At 40.6% G+C, this 21,111-nt stretch overlaps 1 long non-coding RNA gene across 4 annotated transcripts; it reads right to left on the reverse strand.

Annotated features, from left to right (window-relative positions):
• Window positions 1-517: 517 nt before the first annotated feature.
• On the reverse strand, window positions 518-19,108 carry LOC122781332. 4 transcript variants are annotated; one of them, XR_006361783.1, is made up of 5 exons: window positions 18,684-19,108; window positions 18,524-18,574; window positions 6,854-7,032; window positions 5,538-5,791; window positions 518-1,176 (listed from the first exon to the last, which is right to left on the reverse strand). It is a non-coding gene; the product is annotated as an uncharacterized LOC122781332 (long non-coding RNA). The 4 variants fall into 4 exon arrangements; XR_006361781.1 differs by lacking the exon at window positions 518-1,176 and adding an exon at window positions 1,906-2,085; XR_006361784.1 differs by lacking the exon at window positions 518-1,176 and having other exon boundaries at window positions 5,529-5,791; window positions 18,684-18,729; window positions 18,831-19,108.
• Between the last annotated feature and the right edge of the window lie 2,003 nt (window positions 19,109-21,111).

Below are 21,111 nucleotides of genomic sequence, written 5' to 3' on the forward strand. Positions count from 1 at the left end.
TTCCTTTCTCTCCATCTCTAGTGGTCGCCACAGCATGTTTCCTGACACAACCTTCCCACGTGCACTGGATGTGGTCGCCACAAAGTGCTGGGTTCAATTTAATGTATTCAATTACCAACGAGCCCCAGGCCTAAACCTGGCAGGGATTTGAACCGGCAAGGTCACAAGCCCATGCACTTCCCTTCTACACAACCATGGGCTGCACGCTTTGAAGTCATAGTAATTATGTTTATTACGCCGTGACCCATGCTTAAAAGTATCTTATAAGGTCTTATTTATGCGTACAGGCTTATAAATGGCTTATTGATTTTCTTTATTGCCTCAACACGAAGGTTTTCAAGTCTTAACAAATGTGTTACCCTAAAAAAAGGAGCATATTTTTACAATTCTGACATTCAATTTCACAGTTTCATTCAATGAGACATTATAAATAAATGAATACTCAAACTTAACCTGGTCTTATTTTAAAGTGTTTAAATGCTTTGAATCAGTGGAGGTCAGAATTTGCAGATAGCAGCTTTACTGATTGCTGTAATTCTCCAATTACAGCTAATTGGACAAAGATCAAACCCGGGAATAACTTCTAAAATCTATCACCTGTGGATTGAGATGAATAAGATAAGAGTAATGCAATAACGTTTGGAGGTTATTTATTGCAAAGGAGGTGGGGGAAAAAAAAACTTGTGTGTGATGAAATAAATAATGCAGGAGTGGTGTTTGTTGCATGTTGAAAATGCAAATGTGGGAAGGCAGAGCGTTCCGTCTTCGCGTGTCTGTTTATCTCCGTGACACCTTGACACTTATATGAGCCACATATCTGCTCACACGCTCAGGATGTCGATGGTTGGCCCCATGGCGATGGCTTTACTTATGGATCAGGTTGCTCGCCGAGCTGGATGCAGCGTGGATGAGACTTTTCCCTTGATGGAGATGAAGATGGGGGGGGGTGTTGTATGGGTGGAGTGTGTGAGGAGGGCCCGGGTAATTTGCTCATGTCCATTCATTACCTTCATTAAAGTCTGAGAGGTAGACACATGCTCAGTGTCTGATTTATTCTGTCAATCAGAGCAATGATAGGAGTGTCTATTGCTCTCCCTCCGCCAATGGGATTGTAGCTCACAGTCTCATTACGCCGCTTCAAACCATTCAAATGTGATGAATGTGGACGCTGCTGCTCTGCAGGCGACACGGGGGGGGAAAAAAAGACTTGTGAGTTTATCTTGAGGAAAATCACATATATTGTAAAACTGTGAAATGATGGCGACCATGAAAATGAAAATGTTTAACAATGACATTTTAATAATCTCTATGTCATTATCCTATAAATTACATTTGAGATGAACTCACATTAACTCGCTGCAGGGCTAACTCAAACAGCAAGTGTGTGATTAGTGAATGTTTAATCAGTAAAGAAACTATGATTAGTGAAGGTTACGCACGTCTTAACCAGGTTAAATCTTTGCCTACATGCTTTAGAGTGAGAAAGGGAAAACAACTAAATCACATCAGCACTGAGCAAATGCTGTTGCACACATAAAATACATCCTTTTATTTCTAAAGCGCCTTATATCCTTTTTTCCAGCACAACGTAGGCAATCTGATGAAAAAGATAAACACACCTGAGCAAAATGCACTCAAAATGTTTAAAATGGGATTCATTTTTATGAACACAAAGAAAAGAAAAACATGTGTATTTTGTGACTTCTGCACAATTATCGTTACTTTATATCACTACTAAAAATGCTATAAAATGAATATAAAATGACTCATAACTTTGACTCAACAATACAGAAGCCCATTTAAAGCCTGAATATGTGACCTATAATGACAATAAACTTTGATTTGATTGGATTTAAAAATTAAATTACAAATAAGACAGTAAAAAATTAAAATAGGAAAAGCGGAAATCGAAAATATGAATGAACAAGTTGAGTGACTGTGATTATTATGTTACTCACACAGTTATGGTTGATGGATCATTTGCATAACCTAGTGTGCACTAAGCAACCAGTTGCCTGTTTATTGCACACCTGTGATACCAAATTAGACAGGAAACAGGTTAAGGGTCAATCTCTGCAGGTTTGCCTGTGCGAGAAAAATCACAAATTTTAGTGAATAATTGGTGTCGTACTCTGTTTTACTCAGCGTCAAGTCATTCCGGGCGGCAGTGCATCTTCATGATCACATTAAACACCCGGGGTGACTTTTATAGGTGGGTAACTGCAGCGTCATGTGTCTCTTCAGTGTGGAGCTCTGGTGGCTCTGAGGCTAAAGCTGTGGATGTCAGGCAGAGGAGGAGGGGGGAACTTGATTGGAATCAAGGCTCTGTTGGTAGAAGACCCAGCGGTGACGGCCGCGGGAGGCTAATTGGTCTCTGGCATTTAGCACATTGTTGATGGGGGTGAATGGACACTTTCCTCCCTGTGCTTTGACTTCCAGGTTTGCATAAAAGAGCAGAGAACAGCAGGAGAGGAAGTGATACATCCCCATTAGTGCAATTAGATGACACTGGACATGAACATGTGGTATGCTTGATCTTATTAGACAGACTTTGTTATCCGTCACAATTAGCTCCGACAATTTGGTTTGAATGTCACCAGGGTTTGACTGGAGAGGCAACACGGTTTAAAATAACTAACTTTAACTTTAGATACATTCATGAGCTGGATATGCAACAATCAGAGGCAATGTTCTGCCAAATAAGGAGGCAAATGACAACTTTTGTGTCCAGGTGTGCAAGTAGTTTTCCACAGTAATCAACCACACCTGCATGAAAAACATGATCGATACAGTTCCAAGAACACAGTGAAACATAAACATGTAAGGTATTGTTTTTTGTGCATTTCTAACAAACATTACAACATTTAAACCCAAAAATATGTCCATTTGAGCATTAAAGCTCTGGTGCATAACATCTGAGGTCCCTCTAAGGAATTCTAGGTGTCTCTAGAAGATGTATGCACCATCACCACCTCTCTGCTACCCAGTTGCTTGAATTTCATTCCATTAAAATGCAACATTTTTAGGGTTTTCTAGCAGTCAGTAACTATTCGTTAGTGCTCTTTGACATTTCCATTCACACCTTCTGTTAATCATTTGCATATACTAACTTGACAATAGCTTGAAAGTATGGGACATTATTCCACCATAACCCTTCTTATGTTCCTTTTCCAGAAGCTTTAATCAAATATGATGCAAAGGTTGTTGTACATTATTTCAGGCCTAACAGGTTTTTACAGCACCTGGACTGTGTGTGAGAATAATCTGCAGCGGCTTAGTTTCTCATAATGAAAGAACAGTGTCGCTGTTGGAGTGATGTGACTCACTGATGTGTTTTCAGTCGTTACTGTCACAGAGGAACAAGCTCACACTCCAGGCCGAGTCTTGTTTGCAGGATCATTTCACTGCTGAACTGAACGTCGGCGGACAAAAACAGGCCGCGTTCTGTACAGCAGCACGACCTGTTTGTCTCTGCAAAACCAGTAAACAGCCTGTGTTTGTTTGTGCACATTCTCCCACAATAAACATACCACACACAGGACTTCAGAAGTGTTTGGCTTTGACCCGCTGGCATTTCTGGAGGCAGTACAGAACAGAACAACTCCCCCCACAGCTTCCCTGCTGGGCAACAAGGATCTCACTGAGTCATGTGTGTGCATGTGTGTGAGTGTATGTGTGTGTGTGTGTGTGGACTGCGGTTTCCCCTCACTGTCACCAGTCTTCACAGGGCCTGTCGTCCTCGATTGGCTCACTGTGAGTCAAATGGATGGAAACTGCAATCGGCCGGCAGCGAAACGAGATCAGGCTGCAGCGATTCCTGAGTCAACCGCTCAGAGGGTGAAGAAGAATAAGTGTTTCACTTTTTCATCGTCAGCTGCAGGCAGGATATTTTTGGCGTTATTGATCCATCATTTTCTTTATAAGCTTTCAGCATGATGCAAATCAAGGGGACGGAGAGGAAGAGAACTCTGCTGGGGGCCACACTGAATGTGTTTGCAGTGCACGCAAAAGACTTTTAAATACACACATGAATACATTAAATGCCAGCGTCAGGAATAAGAGCAAGCAGAAATCACCCACTGTCGTAACGTAGATAAGAAAGAAAGAAAACAGAAGCGCCACCATGAGGAGACATGAAGTAGCGACGCCCAGCGAGGGAAAGTGGCAGTGAAAGTGGCAGAGGCTTAGAGGTTTACTTTAGAGCTCCTTAATTTATTGATTTTAAGAATAATAATAATAACAATAATAATAATAAATTATTATCGTTTTGCACGAGGAAGGACGACGATATATCACCAAATTTAGATTTTGACCCATGTTGACAATGTGTATTTTTCTTCATCTTCCAGTGTCTCAGTTGTGCTCTCTATGCCTGCGGTGAGATCCCACTACGCCACTGGATAAATCTCAACAATCACCCGTCTTCCTGACTGTCCTGCTTACTGCGGCTTTAATAATGCAAACCCTGTTGTGGCGCGTGACGTCAAACCTCTGAATGCTGCACAGTGATACACCATGGACATAATAAATAACATGATATGCTAAATAAAAGCCTTCTTGAAAATTCTTGCGGGACCACTTCCGTGTGTTTTTATTATGCCGTGCACAACACTCACGAGGCTCACGAGTATCAGAATCACATATGCATTGTTACACTGAATACATGTAGTGGCTCCTTCGCGCGTCATACATTTCTATGCATTACCTTTCTGGAACATGCTTGGTTTTGTTGCCGATGCCACTCCTACAGTAATTCAGCTTTTGCCGCAAAGAGTTACTGATTCATGAATCTTAAAAGCTTGATTTAATCTCGCCCCCGCACACATAATTTCATCAGCGGCTGCCTAGTTTCATCACAGAAACTGTCAATAAATCTGTTGAGGCTGCGTTTACCCCAAATCTCATCAAACATTCAGTCACTGTGGGACAGGGACGCTAGTTCACACTGAAGTCCAAAGTCACCCAGAGACACGATAGACACCAATTAGTCCGCCTACGTCGTATCATATGACCTGCGGATATTGTGGTCCATGGTTAAAAGTAGCAGCCATGTAGCAAACTGCTTCTTTTCTTTTTCCATCAGTCAGAATGATTTAACAATAAAGACTATGAGCTGCATTATGGACGTTATTGAAAGGAGGAAGGAAAGAAAAAAAAAAACTATGAGAGAGTGGGGTGAAGGGTGCAGAATATGAAAGAGGAGGTGAAGGTTAGGATGGTATTCATAGAACAGTGGAATAGGTAGCTTCAACAAAAACTCTTTTATTCCTGATGCACTGGCATGTGATGCTAACATAAATAATAGCAGCATTTAGGTTTGTCCACATGGTCAAGATGATCTGCTCAAGTTTAAACGGAGCATCAGAATGAGGAGGAAAGTTGACTTTGAATGAGGCTTTGTTGTTGCTGGGTGTTTCTGAACCTGCTGATCTACTGGAATTTTAACACACAACCATCTCTGAAGTTTAGCATCTTATAATAAACCTTGTAGTCCGGCTTCATTGGGTGTTTCGGGTCTCATTATCATACATCCTCACCTGGGCGACCCAGCCAAGGGTGATCAGGTCCCGACTTGCGTCCAGGTAGCTGACTCTCTGTCACTCTTCATCGCTCTATTCAGCGGCTTCCAAGATGTTCTTGATGGCTCTCTGTCTCTGCAGTCCACAGATCACAGAGAGCATCCTCTGCAGCCCCTGCAGCCCACTTCAACACCATCCTGTCTTCCCAAGGGCCTGTTAGTTACAGCATTACCACTGGATTTGAAGTCTCAGACATCAGAACCATGTCAGGCCTGAGAACACAAAGAGGTCAGAGGAGAAAACAAATGGGACACAGCCAGTCAGTGTATAAAAATGGACATAGCCTTTCAGTTTCAGACCTAGGACCTAGGAAGTGTGACTGAAATAGCAGTTCGCCACCAGGGGGCAACTCTGCTGGTTTCAAAAATAGTTCCATTTGATTGGAGGTCTTTGGGGTCTTCTCCCTCGACTTCTAACCTCTCTGAACATTTTCCTGAGGAGTTAAAGGTCTCAGTACCTAGTTTCAGGTCTTCTTCAATAGAACATGCTGTCAATTTAGTAAATGATGCTCCCATTCAGAGGAAAAAAGATGATTTGGCACATTATGAGTGGACACCAGTGTGGCCCTGGTCCAGAAGACAACACCCTCCAGGTGCTACTCCTGACACTTAACCAGATTTATTGTGCACTTAATAAAGTGGCTGCTGAGTGTATACTTTGTAGATAAATCAGAAGTTTTCCACAAAGTTCCCTTGCTGGAACACACACACACACACACACAGCATCTCATCATGTGTGACTTAAAGCTGGATCTCAGCCCGTTCTCTCCGAGACAAAAGTTCAAACGTGAGTTATCTTTAATTAATTGGATCGTGGTTTTTTTGGAAGACAGCGCTACATCCTGGAGATAAATGCTCATCGACAGAACTTGGCTGGCACCTCACTTCACCACCGTAAAACTTGAGCTGTAAAACATGAAAATGCCACTCAGCTTCCTATTACAAGGCAAACAACATTTTGGATCAAAACTTGGAAAGTTATCGATCATCAATTATATTTTTATCATTTCTGAAAAGCTTAGTCAATGAATTTGTTTTTCCTCATTAAAATAGTTTGGCCTTTGCGGTGAGAGTAGTTAGAAATAACCTCTATCCAAGGCATTTGGGATCAACTTTAAATTAAAGAACGAGACCTCACACCTTCAAGTCATATCAAATACAACGTGTCGGAATCGTACCCCTCCCCTAATCATTAGTGATCACATTAAAATGCATCAGCCCTCTTGTGATCATTAATGCTTTCCTTGGTCAAGTATTTTGTTTCATTAAGCCCACCTGCCACATTTTCCAGCTCATTAGCAGCTTGCAACCTCAACCTGCTACTTAAGCTTTCAGCGAGCGTTGCACACTGGCCTCATGGGAGAATAGGTGACCAGTCCGGCTCGGCGAAGGAGGTGTTGTTGCTCGCAGTTGAATACCAATTAGTGCGCCGCAACATCCTTTCCATGATAAACCTGAAATGTGACAGAAAGATGGTTAAAAAACACACAACAAGAAGTCATAATGCTCCTCAATAATTCAGGCATCTTTAGGAGATCGATATTAATCTGTGTGGTAAAGAACCAATCCGTTTAGTGAGTGAGCTCCACTTGCATACATTTTTAATGTCCATCATTACTATTCCTGCCTCCCTCCACGCCGAGCTGACCTCTCACTCGGTGTCAGGCGGCGGCATTGAGATTCAACATTTTACAGAGAAAACATTAGTCGCAGCCAATTAGAGGCAAAGTAGATGGCAATGGTTTCCATCAAGACTGGGCTTTGAAAGACGAGAAGATGCAGCGCAGTCAATTAACATGCATTTACCGATGTACTGACAGCATCATCCCACCAAACCCACACACACACACATCAATTCAGTCAAGGCTTACCACTTTCTATTGATTTGACCACTGAAGAATGCTGTGCATTATGGGACGCCGCTTTTCACTGTTATTGTCTCACCTGAATGAATGAACAAACCCTGTGGAAAAGTGATGTGAATAGATATGTGTAGGAGGTGATGCCGAGGTCTCTCCATATATTTATATATATATATATATATATATATATACATATATAGCATATACATGTGGCATTGCTTTAAAATGTATAAAGTTTGTCCGTCACGGAGATGAAGCACAATGATACTGGAACGCGACTTTGTGTCTGCTTTTTCTTTCGCAGAGGTGAGTGATTCTGTTGAAAGAAAGCATGTCAAATTTATAGTACTTTCAAAAGCGGGACCAAAACACAATCATTCTTTCCCTGAGACTCAGTATTTTGAGTGCATAGCTGCATTCACACTGACAAAGAAGGCAGCACACACATTGTGGACTCCTAATGGTAAAAAAATAAAATATAAATAAAAGACTTGCGTAGCAGAGGAAGAGCGGGTCACAAGCCTATTTTTACACCTGCTTCCTCGGACACAGTAAATGCAGAATGTACTGTACACAATTAACTCCCACTTTAAAAGGAAAGTTTGGAATTTTTAGACAACGCTGTCAAATCATTGAACAACTCTGCGGTTCTGAGTGGAGAAACGTAGTTCCAGGAGAGACTAAACTAACACGTGTTAACACCTTTGAACAATAAAACCACCATCAGTATGTCAGAGCAGAGGTCGTGGTGTTTTAATCAGAGTGTGTGAAGGAAATTCACTGTGAAACCGATGAAGATTAACCGCTTCGAGAACATCCAACAAGATATGAACCAGATTTCGCTTGTTAAATGATTTGACACCATTGCATCCACTCTACTACCAGAGCCTGTGTCACACAACTTAATTTCGTAAAATCCACAACTATCCCTTTAGGCTGATTTAAAGCTGGAGTTCCTAACTTTTGTTGTTGTTGATGATGTTATAATTGTGCCTGCATTTGGTATTTATGAACAGAAATGATGTAGCATCATAGTGTATGAATGTTTTATCTGCAAGCAGAACTATTAAACCCGGCTAAGGGAGCATCTAGGTGTATACAGCTGCAGCACAGGGGCAGAGACGGGGACAAACAGTGTTTTCGGTCATACTTTAACCTCACAGTATTTGCATCAAATCACTTCCTGTGCGCAGTGAGGGAATTTTGCCAGGAGATCTAACCACCGCTATAGTGAGTCTAGTGAGTTTGTTTACATTTAAAACACACGCATTACACCTTTATACAATTTTACATTTTGATTTTTGTTCTGTCAGAAATGAAGCACAATAGTTGTATCTTTTTTTTTCTCCATATTATCATAAGTAAACAATCTAAACAAACAGCCTTTCTGTATGTATTGTTGCTTCTTCATTTGGCACGTTGTGTTGCTCTCCTTCATGTTGTTTTCCATTACTGTTCTTAAATGTTTTTCTAACAGCTCTATGAGTCCTTGAACTGCCCCACGAGAACAAATTAAGTATTTCAAATTGAACAGATGTGCCACCAAAAGAAAATAGTGTTCACCCGGTATTAACCTCCGGTTTGTGCAACTCAAGCTATGCACATTGTTGCAATAGCTTATTTACTATTTGTTGGCATGAATAACACCAATAAGGTTTTATTGTTGGCGTTAACAGTGACAAAGCACAACACTATAACAACACCCTGAAACACTCGGAAGATATAAGTTGTATTTTGCCTATTTCAGTGTTTTATGGGGGAACGAATCAAGCAAACTGAAGGGACTTTGGAGTAGGAGTGAGTAATGTGAGCAGCAGGGAGTGATTATATACACACTGGTGTTTCTGGAGTCTTTAAATGAAATTGGACCGTCACTGAGATGGAGCTCAGGTGTGTTTAGTGATGATTAAAAAGCAGCAGCTGAGCTCTCGCATCAAGGACAGAGCTGCAGTGAATTCCCACGCTGGTCCCTGTATTTGACTGGACTTGAGTCTGAGAGTTCTTCTAATTACAATCATATCTACACACACACAAGTTTGGCATTTTCACACCTGACATTTAAAACCAAGCTTAATACACTTGATGCTAGATTGTACATATTTGAATACATAGTGACGGCTTTCCTTTTGTGTGTGTGTGTCTGTGTAGACTCTAGTGTTCAACGCAGGTAAAGGCAATTTTATTCAGATGGATAGAGACGCCACTGCAGCTATGGAAAAGGATTTTGTCAATGTTTTCACTGCCAAATTTTGTTAGATTTGATCTATTCCATCTGATATTGTCATATGTTTGGGGGTTAATCCTAAATTCAACATTTCAAAGGACTTCTGGCAAATTCCAGACTATAAAACAACAGAAATCATGGATGTCATCATAGAAATGAGTAGACTCTTCGTTGACTCATGCATACATGCAGAGAACTACGTGGAAATTAATTTTTGTACAATTGTGTACATTTGTACACCTTGTCTTCATTTCCTACATGAGGTGTGTTTACCTTTGTTTGTGGACAGTTCTCTATGTTTCCTGAAAATGTAAGTACAAACTATTAAAATTAAATTAAATTAATTATTGCAAATGAACCAAACCATGGTCAGTCTCATCTGCACCAAGACCACCAATCACAACATGTTGGTCCAGTGATGGAGGCATTTTTTGGGCTAAGGTGAGAAGATCTAACATAATGACTAAATTAAGTGAAGTAAAAAAGATCTCCTGATCTGCCCAACAACATCCTCCTGTCACTATCACACACACACACACACACAGACTGATTTGACAGGTCTAAGCAAACTTTTTGTTTCTATGGCTACTAATATGTATCCAGCTAATGAAACATTGATGAAGACATGGTGGGTGACACTGAAAGAATGCACCAAGCAGAACTGTGTGGAAATCACACAGCACGCGCCGAGTTAAATGTGGGACCTTTGTTGGCTGTTGTGAATGAAAAATGTCACCTTGCGTTCAGTAACACTGTACTGTGCTATTCAGCAAAGGGTCACAACATCCTCCTAAAGAACCTCATCTACTGCTGGAAAAACTTGAGATTCACAATTCACGCGGAGGTTTGGAACTGTACAGTTGTCACCTACAACCAGACTGTGCTCTCCACTCTTATGTGCTGTGATTTATTATCAATTTTCCTCTAAATGGGAATATAATTTACAAAATTGACATCAAATTGACCTCAGAGAAATGTTTACTGTCATTGTAAATCAAGTGAGAACTATTGTCATTTTCTCGCGGATTTCAAGTCGAATGGAGTTCTGTTTATTGGCAGAAATTAAACCTTTTCCGTAGCCTTAGACTAAGCTTTTAATGTGTAAGTCTGCTTTTCACATTTTGGAGAAGAAACTAACAACCTACTTTCTGGTACGCGAAGGCCACCGTACTTCCCTTACACACTGGAACTTAAACATACATTAAAAGATTCTTTTCACACGTGTGCAGCATATGTAAATGCAGCCATTGTGAAGCTCTATGAGCTACCATAATCTAAATGACCTAAACCTTTTAATAATGTCGCTCTCTTTCATAGAGGATTTATGACTTCTTTAATCAGATTTGGGCGTTAATGAAGAAGCGGTGTGCGTGTGCGTGCCACAGTGTCACAGTAAACCTGTTAGACTGAGAGGAATGTCTTTAACAAACACACAACCTTCCACAACTTGGAAGTGGCAACATGTTTCCATAGCTACTCGGAGCCAGAGAAATAAAAAACATTTCTGAGAACAGACTCAAAGTGTTAATGAATCCTCTCACACTCAAAAAGAGAAGCCGTAACACACACAAATGTTCAAGGACTGTTCTGTGTGCGTGTGTGTGTGTATGTGTGGCGTTGGTGATCAAATCGAGATTTATACACTTTAGTCCACCTCGTCGCCGCTCGGATCATAATTAATCTGAGGCTGTCAAAGTTTTTCACTCCATTTTATGGTGTTAAACATAAAAATTTTCTTCAATGACCTCAATTTCATTTGCATTCTTCGTTGCTCGTGCTGCTTTTTGGGGAGACTGTCCTAAAAATGGTGCTTTTAGATGATTTACATGAATGACGGGGGGGTTATGACGTCTCTGAGACGACGTGGACACAAACATATCGGTCTAGACAGCATTTTGGTCTGGACTTTTTTGCTTATTTTAACCATAAAAGGACCAGAGAATGTCCTGTAACTAAGAGCTTTTCTCCATTTTTTCCGGCAGTTATTTACAGTTTACTGCATGTTAAAGTAGTGTATTAACAATTTAAAATGAAGAAAAACAAAAAGGTTTATTTAGAGAAACACTGCAGTTGTACAGGAACACCAGAGTGTGCATGTTAAATTTGAAATTTGAACAGTACAAAACATATTTAAAATAGAATTTGTTTGAGTATTTGTCTCAATGTGGAATCTGTGTACAGGCGTTTTTCCCAACTCTTTCCTTCCTGGTGACAAAGACGCTGATTCGCCGACTTCCTGCAACAGTGCGAGTGAAATTACCGTAACAACCACGCAACCAACCGTCGCGTAACTACGATACTGTCGGTGTACATCTGCAGTCTTGGTGGCGTCAGTATCACTGATATTCAGGGTTGAATATGTAAATGTACGGGTGTGAAAATACTACATGCTGATTTATCGTCGTCCAGTGACAGTGATCGCATTAATCGCCTGCATGTAAAAGCCTTTTCTCTGGTTCCCTGTTCAAACCTGCGATCGAAGGCCAAACACCAATAACTTCCAGCTGAATATTTCATACTTGTTTGTGCTTCCTGTTCGAGGGCTTTGAAGAGCTTTGTCGAGGGGAACGCCCCATCATGCATTATACAGGAGGCGCACGCTGCCCATCGATTCAGCCGCTGTTTAATCTCAGCGGTGGCGCGATATCTTCCCGCGTCAATGTCGTTGTCGCAGCTGTCACACACACCACATCCTGCTCCACCCTTCTGTCAGCGGAGGTGAGTTCAGGGGCACGGAGGAAACATTAGACAATTCTGTTCTGAGCAACAAAAAAGTCAAACTTGAACGCCTGGAATTGGAGTATCTGGAATCAGGAGCATGTTTTCTAAGAGGAAAACAATGAGAGCAGCTTTCTTGTCAGCCATGACAGTATGGTGCCACCTACTGCTTGGCTAATTGGTCCATTGAATATTTCATATCAGACATTATTTATAAGATCAAAATGAGTATTTATTGGACTATAATGACACGTAATAGTTCAGGACTGCATGGCTCACTACTGGGACACACTGGGAGCAACAGGGGAGCACTCACACTGCTAATGACAGTTTCCTGTCCATCAGTGGCTTGGTGCAGTGGTCACTGTCAAACAGCAGCGGTTAGGGGAAAATGTTATTGATCATCGAGGGAAGTAATTCAATTATGCTCTCTATAAGTTATCATATTTTAGTTTTAATCACCACATTATTTGTGCAGTAAAGACAACTTCCAGTCATGGAAGACTTCCCAGAGCCGTTAATATAATCCACACCTACTGAGGTCTAAGATATCTTCAGAATGTGTATGCCACTTTATCCCACAGTTAGACAGCCATTTCCAGCTAGAGACTGAAGTTTGTGTTGCTTCAAAGCTTTCTTCTTTCTTTTTTTTTTTTAAACCTACTGCACCTAAAGGCCATCATTGATTTCCTGGCATCGTGGCACACATGAGTTGTTGATCCACTGCTGCTTTCATCAGTGATATAAAAGTTTTTCATTCAGATTTATTTACGTGAAATAAACTTACCGAACGAGGCAGCAGCAGAGCAGTGGCTCCTGTGTTCCTGCGAGCTAAAAACATAGCTTTTCTTTATGGAGTTAGGTGTGGGAGACTTGTGGCAGAAAAGGCCGTCGACTGGTGCAGCAGCAAACATATTCCCCATGTATGATAGGGCACTTTTCCATTATACTCAGACTCAGCTACTCGTTTGCCATGACTATAGTTCCTCCAGGACAGCTGCATGAAACTGCTCGTGATGTAATTGTATAGGTGACACAAACACACAAACTAGTGACGAGCAAGGCAGTTGTTTTCAGTGTGACTGATTTATTAGAACCAGTTAATTAAAAAGATGACACTGAACTGAAATACGGCTGAATGGGTTGTGATTCGGCTCACGATCGCTCACGAGTCCTCTGTTAAATATTGACATTTTCCTTGCTAAATGTTGGAGATTACCGTATGTTTTCAGGGATTTGGGGTCTTTGTGTGTGACGCATTCGTGACTCTTCAAATGACGATGCTCTCTGACCAATCGGTGGCCGGGAGTCTGTCGACGTCACATTTTAGTATCGGCTCAGCTCACTTGGGACCTTAGGTACGATCCCTAATAGAAAAGCAAAGAAAAATGGAGTAGAGTGGAGTTGTGCTCAGACAGTATAATGGAAAAGCGCCAATATGGTTTCATAAGGTCAAACTTTTGTTGAGTGGGTTAAATCTCTTTTTCCTCAGCGAGGATGAGCATCATCTGTGTCTTTCGCTCCACTTACTCCCATTCATACGCTTCATCTACAGCCTGCACAGTTGTCAAAGGAAATTTGGGTTCCAGTTTCCTCAACACTTTGACACGTGAACAACCAGGAATCAAATCACAGACTGGATGACCCTCATTTTTGGTAAAGAAAAGAAGAAATATCAGATTGTTAATCCGTCAACAGGTTCAGCTGCTTCACCAGCAAATTCACTGTCATTTTGTCCGTCCATTAATTACATGAAAATATAGTTCAGAGCATCTTCAAGTAGGGCACACAGAGTGCATGTGTTTACCTTTCGCCTCAGATAAGTCGTTTGGCCATGCAGGTGATCAATGAGCAAACATATGCTTGGTTAATTGGCCTTTCAATAACTCTGCTAAACAAACCTCATGGTGTCCATTTATTAAAAACAGGAAATTTGATAGTGTTTTCATGTTTGCTTTGTACTCTTCACAGACGCCTCCTCACAATGAAATATAATAACGGAGTGTTCATCCTCGCGCCTCTACTTTCCTTTTAATGACACTTCACAGGTCTAAAGACTATTTGCATCATTCACGTTTAAATATAGTTTACACATATTCAGTCATGATAAAAAAAAAATATATCAAGTGTTTGCTGTCAGTGTTGCCTCCGGTGTTTCAAAGGAGATGAAAGTGTGGCGTGGCAGAAATGTCAATGTTTACTAAATATTTCATCTGCTCGATGTGACCAGTGAACAGTCATGTAGCGGGTATCGTCTCTCAGGAGGAAAACGTGCGACAAAATTAGCAGCGCCATTTCCATATCAAAAGCCACTTTCGCAGCTCAAGGCTTGGGTGGGTTTGGAAAACTGTGGAAAGTAACAGAAGCAAACAAGGGATTTGAAGTTAATATGACTAGTGATATGCAGCGTGAAGACCTCCACTGTCGATACATTTCACCCTCGGCATGTGACATTCTGCGAAAAATTGTGAATGGAACAGGTTTTAATTTAAAATAGAGGCATTAGGGATCACACTTGTTTCATCCACTGCAGAGACACACATTTATTTTGTCACTTCTTAGCATGTTTGACTCTACTTTTCCTTCAGGTGTGAGTGTGTGTTTCTGACAGACCCCAACTTTTTTATTTCTCCAAATAATCCGGGTGGGGAAAGGATAGACCTTTTACATTTGGTGAGTTTTCTAAGGAATAGTGTAGTGATTAAACTGTAAACCAGGATAACCTGATTTCATTTGGGTGGTCATAGGTCACAGTGGCCTTCCACATGTTGAATGCAACTGAAATGGCATGCAACCGCTGTGTGTTTATACATTTATTTTAATGTTGTGCCACTGTCAGCATGGTGTTCAACTATGTCCTCACATAAACCTGTCTTTTTATTTAATTACTTTTCGGTTTGATCTTCGTGATCCTGTCCAGTGTCGTAACTGTTGAGTCACTACAACAATTAATAAGTGAGTCAGTGAAAGACTGAAAACTAAATATCTGTCACCGAAAAATGGTTTTCAACTGAGCCCGGCTCCATTTAATGGCGTGTGGTCACTTAGTGAAAGCTTTATAAATACTTAATAAGTGGATTTAAGTGACTTACTCATCATATGACATGAAGCACTCCCACCTCAGTATTGATTTCTAATGGTGTTATTGGCTGAGTGATGCTCAGACGCTGTCAAAACAGTAATTGTTTTGTTCAACAAGTCGCGCAAAAAGTAACTGGGAATTCAATAGGTATTGATTTTATATTAAAGTGTATAATAAGTTGTGAATGTGTCACAGAGAGTGGGCACGAACTTACACGGTGTCAGTTCCTTTACGTTTCTCACACATTACATTTATTATTTCCTCTGAGCATGATATCATCTCCATATTCCGCATGAAAGCATTTGAATCTTAATCACTACTGCTGCTCCTTAAAGCATGTGGTCTTCTCTGACCCTTTGTTGGTTTCATATTTTACATCTGTGCTGAAACGGTGCCATGAAACACTAGCCTGCCCATGACCCTGTGACCCTTTGTTTCCATTTTTAACACCAAGCATATCGCAAATGACGCGTTTGTGCAAGTGCACTTTGCGTTACCGTAATTATGCGATGGTTATTATAATATTATTATTATGCTAACGGTCAAAGCCAACATGTAATATTTTCACTCGCGCTGTTGCAGGAAGCTGGCAAATCAGTGTCCTTGTCACCAGAGAGGAGAGAGTTGGAAAACACCGGTACATAGTTTCCATTTTCTTGGAATTATTGAGACAAAAACTCAAACAAATGTTATTTTAAATATGTTTTATACTGTTCAAACTTCACTTTAACATGCAAAATCTGGTGTTCATGTACAAATAGTGGAGTTTTATTCTGTGTTTTCTGTACCAAATAAAGCGGCTGATGATGATGAAACTCCTACTGCATGGCACGTTACTACATCACATCGCTTTTAGGTAAAAACATGTGGCGGTAGTCATTTCACAGACGTTTAAAAAATTGCTGTATGTGTTCTTCGCAACAAAGGGAAGGCAGATTTCCATTCTCCAGGCATGTCCCAGCCGTAATGAGTGTCTCAGCATGTGAAAAAGCAGCGTATCGGAACTGTCACTGATGGCTGACACATCGAGCAAACAGAGGGCAGTGTCGGTCCAAAGGACAGGACATGCAGATCTTGTCTGAGCACAGACTGTCAGTGAGGAGAATTGGCCTTAGAGGAACAGTGACGCAGCCTCTGCGACGCTTCACTGAGGAACATGACCGCGGTGGGGAGAGGTGATGTTTGTTTTTTAATGTCAGGAACCACCCGAAGATGCAACTTAGTCTAGCTGAGGTTTTCTTTTTAATTGCACCCACGACCTTTAAGTATGTTACTCTGAGACTCACTGTGCCGGTTTATTTCTTGCTGTTGGATTCAAGAATATGCTAATGCTAAAACCAGGGTACTACTCTCAGCCTCATGAATAAAAATATTCACTAAATGGTCGATAGTTATCCTCCAAACCTGGGACAACAGTGTTCCATTTTAAGCAGAGACGCATAGTCTTAGCGCGCAAAGACTTCGCGGACACTCGGAACTGCGTCTGTATCATTTTGCAGTCCATGGTTATTAAGGCACTGCAGCCACGAGGAGCAAAAAGTTACATCTACACTCCTCTCTTGTTTCAAATCCACTCACACATTTACACACAGCGACATATGTGGCAGCCTGTGCATGTGTGAGTGTCCCACTTAACACCCACTCCACTGTGATCTCCAAAGAGGGAGCCAGCTCAAATTTCCTAATCCCACTGTTTGCATGTATGAGCATGCCCACGGACAAGCACGGGAGAGACGGCGAGTGCTCACCAGATCTCAATAATTGTCTCTCAAAGAAAAAGCAATTTCGTCTTTTGATACTCTGGAACACGGCAAATTAAGTGTGTTGAGAAATATAAGGTTTTGATTAAATGAAATGGAATTATGGTTGCCTGAGTTTAAAGAAATTTGAAGCCGGGTTAGATGAGATTTTGAGAAATACTTTTGAGTGTTAAGTATCAAGCACGTTGCACTTCCCGTGTTTTGTGTTGACTTCAGTATCAAGAAACAATTTCCTTTGGCCAAGTGAGAATTTATCGATCCATTATATAACTGTACATTTGCTCTTATTTTTGTATTTTCATAACCTCAAGACCTACTGTAGGCCATGTGTCTGCAGAAACTCAAACAAACAAACTTTTTATTTTTTTGATTTTCCATTAGCGATAGTACCTGGTACCATGGTGCTTTTTTTAGTACCTGCTCTTGCGAGGTTCAAGCTAAAATACTAATACTGTGACCTCGACAGACTGCCGGCCACTGATTGGTCAGAGAGTGACGTTACTTGAAGAGTCATGAGCGTGACGTCCGACACGAGAATCAAACTGAACAATGCTGTACTGTAGATCAGTTAAAAAGCACTTGACACTAGAACTGTATAATGGAAAAGTGCCATAATTCTTTAAGCTGTTCAAGCAGGATCTCCTTTTTGTCACTGTTGTCTTATCCCTGTGTGTACTGCCTTCTTCTATTATTTCCAGGTGTTACGCAAGTGTAGGTATAGGTACTTTATTGTCATTGCATATTCTTACACAATGAAATTCTGTGTGGCAACAATCACCAGCGTAGGAAAATGGGGAGCATCCCACCAGTGCAGCTCAGGGGTTTACACACAGCACTTTCTTGACTCCTGTGTGTGTGTTAGTCCAACTTTGAGAAATTCAGTTAGTAGCATTTCAGTCCGATTATATAACCTGTTCAAATTTTAAAGGTATTTTAAAGGTCTGATTTTAGTCAGATTAACACAACACTTTGTTTTTGGTCATGAACATGAACAGACTTTTGACACTCTGCCATTTTTAACATGTGTATAAATGGTGATGTCATGTTCACACTCCTGCTTCACTTTGTTTGCTCTCTCCCCATGTGGTCTGTGTGTAGGTGGGAAACGCAAATGTCACTATTGATGTGGTGTAACTCAGACAGGCACTGAGCAAACACACAAACACACACACACACACACACACACACAGAGGCTTACACCGCACATAAGCTGTGACATGACTCCAACTGAACCTTTGCAATGATAGTGATATAAGAAAATCCATTGTATGTTTTTTTTTATAGTAGCTTCATACTCACCATTGATCCCAGGACTGACTGTACCTGGTGTTCTCAAGCACAGCAATGGACCTGACAGAAAGCACATGGGATTAACAAGTCGTGAAATAAATACATCACCTTGAGACACACATACACAGTAAGCACAGATTGTTTGGATCTTTTGACGACAAAGACGCACCTGAATCTAAAGATGCACTGATCCAATACCTGGTATCAGTCCAGTTCTGGACAAAAAAAGAAGAAAAAAGGAAGAGTCAAATCTGTTATGATCTGTAAACCCTGAAAATCACATGAATGCTTCACTGAACACAGACTGATGACTGACAGGCTGTAAAGAGAGAAGCGGCTGCCGATGACATCACGTAACTTAAGTGTCAGTGAGAGAGAGTGAGCACACGTCTGCCATGCTGCGGAAATCACAACAGTTACTGTATGTGGTCTTATTTTAAGCTGAAAGGAAAAAGAAAACAAAGTAAAGTGTGAAAAGATGTCATCAGTCGTACTATATTTATACAGCACAAAGTGCTTCACGGCACAAAACTAAATAAAACAACGGCCCACCCCTATAAACACATGAAATTAAAATTCAATATTAAAATAAAATAGCAAAATAATTGTAAAAATAATGTAATAAAAGTATAACAAATGTAGCAAAAGAAACACCAGAAATTAAAAATACTGAATGAATGAATGACCAAAACACACTGAGTGACAATAAAACACCATACAATATGAATAAATAAATTAATAGTAGTAGTAGTGTAATAATACATTAATTAAAATTAAGCTTATAAAAGAAGAAAAAGAAACTGTGATTAAGAGTCATAAAGTACCAGCTAAACACATATAGGTTTGATTGGAAGTAAGTTAGTTAGTTATTTGCTGTGTTTAATGGCAGTTCACATCTCTGCCTTCCTCCTAATAAAATGAGATCTTAGTTGAGAGTCATCACTTGAAATTCTTCTTTTTCTTGTTATTTGGTCTTTTTCTCCGTCCTTTCTGTCTCCTCTCAATGTCTATCTTCTTCTTCTCTTGCAATTTGTTTGTAGAACTAGGGAAAGCACTGAACTTTGTGTATCCAGATCACCACCAACATTAAATTTAAATGTTTCTTTCTTGGGCCATAACCTACATTCCCAGAAATTCAATCCAAATTTGTTATTAAATTTTGAGTGATGTTGCTCGATGACAAACAGGTAAAGACCAACCTCCTTGGTGGAGGCAATAATGTTTGCTTTATCACAATCCAGCACTAATGGACATCTTTAATCATCTCATTGCTCTTCAGTTTGTTTTTGAAGCTCATGCTCTCACATCCTCAGCTCTCTCTGTGTCATCGCTCTCTTCTCTTCTCTTCTCTTCTCTCTCTCTCTCTCTCTCTGTGGCAGGATGAGTGCTTTTCTCTCTGTCCTGTCCTAAACCTTCAGATGCCAAAAAGAAGACACAGAGAGAGACAGCTGTTTGTGTGTGTCCACATAAGCCCAGTGTGTCTTGAATCAAGGCTCCGGGCCGATCAATCAAAGTGCCAGTGATATGGTGACATATTACTTCAGGCACAGGTCTTTTCCTTTTTGTTTACTCCCTGCTTGACTTTCTGGGTCATTCGCGTCATTTGTGCATTGGTAATGTTGCTGACAACTGCAGAGTGTGTGTGTGTGTGTGTGTGGAGGGCTAAATTTAGAGTGTTAATTAACCAAGCTCTCACTCCTGCTCCATTTGTTCTTGCAGTCTGATTTGTTTGTGTCACCCGCTGAAGACGCTTCCCTCACTGTCTCACTGTTGTGCATTTAAAATCCTGAGGTGATGTCATCAAAAGTGATTAAGCTCGAGAACGTTTTGCTTTTATCTTACCTTAATGAGAGTAAAAATTATCATTATCATTATCAAGTGTTGATAAAGTGTTGCCTAGCAACGTTGTCATACAGTATACAATCAATATTGTCTATATTTGTTACATCAGTGGGGTTTATTTAAAAAAACAATAGTGTAATCATTAATACATACATTTTACCTAAGTTGGATCCAGGCTCCAGCTTCTAAATATTTTCAGCATATGGTCATTTGATGGCCAGTCCTTCTGTTGCTATTAAAACTAAAGGGATAGTTCAGGTCTATGACGAGATATTGACGCATAATTTGCGCTAACTGTGCTGGGCCTAACTTCAGCCACCTAACCTAACACAAGGTTATTCAAGACCATGACAATATGTTAGTTGCTTTATCTCACTAGACAGGAAAATCTCTCACTGGAAAATGATGATTGTCATCCACTCACCCTCCCACACCAAAATTCCATAGAGAAAATCAGCAATGGAAATCGATGGAAAGATTTAGCCTGCGGGGACACAGGAGTTGCTGGTCCACTGCTGCCTCATTAGGTAAGTTCATCACTCAGGTAAATGCAAATGAAGTATGTCAAACACCACAGCAGCAGGGAATCAACAACTACTGTGTGGCCTGATGTAAAATCAAGGATTTTCTCTATGGACTTTGGTGAGTGGTTTACAAAGCGAAACAAACTTTAGTGTCCAGTCAGAGAGCTCTCAATTCTTAAGATAAGCTACGCTTACACAGTTATATAGATGTTATTCAGTGTCTTTTGCTAT

This window comes from Solea senegalensis, linkage group LG1 (genome assembly GCF_019176455.1).
Source record: "Solea senegalensis isolate Sse05_10M linkage group LG1, IFAPA_SoseM_1, whole genome shotgun sequence".
Lineage (NCBI taxonomy): Eukaryota > Metazoa > Chordata > Actinopteri > Pleuronectiformes > Soleidae > Solea > Solea senegalensis.